Source organism: Cyprinodon variegatus, unplaced genomic scaffold (assembly GCF_000732505.1).
Source record: "Cyprinodon variegatus isolate N-32 unplaced genomic scaffold, C_variegatus-1.0 Scaffold2941, whole genome shotgun sequence".
Classification (NCBI taxonomy): Eukaryota; Metazoa; Chordata; class Actinopteri; order Cyprinodontiformes; family Cyprinodontidae; genus Cyprinodon; species Cyprinodon variegatus.
The window spans coordinates 1-1,805 of record NW_015153394.1 but is presented as its reverse complement, the minus strand read 5'-3'; the positions used below and the strand labels follow the sequence as shown (position 1 = coordinate 1,805).

At 52.9% G+C, this 1,805-nt stretch overlaps 1 pseudogene; it reads right to left on the bottom strand.

Annotated features, from left to right (window-relative positions):
- Positions 1-7: 7 nt before the first annotated feature.
- On the bottom strand, positions 8-1,798 carry LOC107081106 (annotated as a pseudogene).
- Positions 1,799-1,805: the final 7 nt, after the last annotated feature.

Here is a 1,805-nt window from a genome sequence, read left to right as displayed (position 1 = left end):
TTTCTGAATCTGAGCGACTTTTCCTTTAGAAAGGCAGCATTTCTCTTTAAACCGCTGCTGTAGCTGTGGAGACATCAGAGCCATTCTGTTCTCCACCCAGCTTTATAAACACTGAAAACAATTAAAAAGCTTTTTTTTGGCATTCAGGTTGAAAATACATGAGATTAGAACAGAGGAGGAAGAAAACAATAATAAAAACCAAAGACCTCCACCTGCAGGCTGACAGTTTAAGCTCCTTCAGGTGAGTAAACATTGCACCAATGATCCCCCCCAGAAACCAGGTGATCCACAGAACACCAACTAACACTCAGCGCCATCATGGCCGACGCATTCGAACAGTTCCCTCAGTGATGACCCGACGATGACGACATGGAAGCGTAGAAAATCGTAAACAGTGAACAAACAGCAACCTTCAGACCATCCAGGTCCCAAAGCACAAACAGATCAGCATCATCGGCTGGGATCCAGACCGCATCATGCTGCGGCGCCTCCGCGCTGCCCCCTCTGCATGCCGAGGCAACGAGAAGCTGAAGGGACCCCAAAGCAGCCCCCCCCCCAGCCGTCTACCTGGAACCTTTTTAACGGGAACTATGAAGAAAACCCGCCTCTGCTTCCTGGTTCTTTACTTCTGGCTCAGGAACTCTCCAGCTTGAGGAAACGCAGCGACAGCAGCCAGTGAGTCCAACAAGCATTTGTAAACCAGCTGATGCTAATGAAGGAGCCTCCTTCGGACCTTCCTCCTCCGCCGAAGTGTTTGTGTCTTCTCTAGTTCCTGTTTGGGTTCCAAGTCCGCCATTATGGACTCTGAAGCTCTATGTTATCGAGCAGGTTGTCTTTCTTTGTAAACTGCAGACTTCTGATGGAGCGCAGCACCCCTCCCAAGCCATCGGAGGCAGCCTGAGCGGACGCAGCGTTCTCCTTGTGGATGTGCTCCCTCTGCATCTCCACCACATCTCGTTCGGTCATCACCACCTGCTTCAGGCCTCCTTCTCCCGCCTCTCCCACCGGCAACGCTCCATTCGGTAGATAGGGGGTCTCCTCTTCTCCCTGGTCACCTGTCTCCTGCTGACCCTGATCAGAAGCAGAGGTGGGCCCTTCGCCGTTCACCGGCGGTTTCTCAGTGTAAGGGTCGCCAGGCTGTGAGGCGTCCATCTCCGTCTTTTCCAGGTCCTCGTACGAAGTCTTCTTCTTGGTCTCAAAGTATTTGACCACGCAGTAGATGATGGAGCCAACGGTGTTCACCACCACGCCACCGATGAACAGCCGCGTGGGCGCCACGTCCTTGAACGCCAGCATGCCGACGGTGATGGTGGCAACACTCTTTACCACGCCCACAAAGCTGGTGGTGACCGCAGAGTTGATGTAGGTGCAGTGCAGAGTGGTGAAGTTCATGGCACAGCCGATGAAGATGCAGATGATGAAGATGACAGTGATATGTGGGTCCTTCCAGCCCTCGTATGACCACATGTGGAGAGCATCCATGGAGAGGACGGAGCAGATGAGCAGAACCTGAAGAAGGAGGAACAGGTCAGAGAACAGAAGAGAAACTGGAGACAGACAGAGAATCCCTGCTCCATACCGGCGACGCCATGATGGCGATGGCGTACTGCGCAGTCAGAGGTCCATACTCGCTCTCCAGACTGGTTTTCTGGATCAGAACCAGGTAGGAGGCGTGGATGATTACTGCCAGGACTCCTGTGATGTAACCAAAGGGATCCCCTGTGAGGTCACCAGCACCTGGAGACAGAAAAGGAGAGCAGAGAGAAGATGGATGGATGATGGATGGATGGATGGATGATGGATGG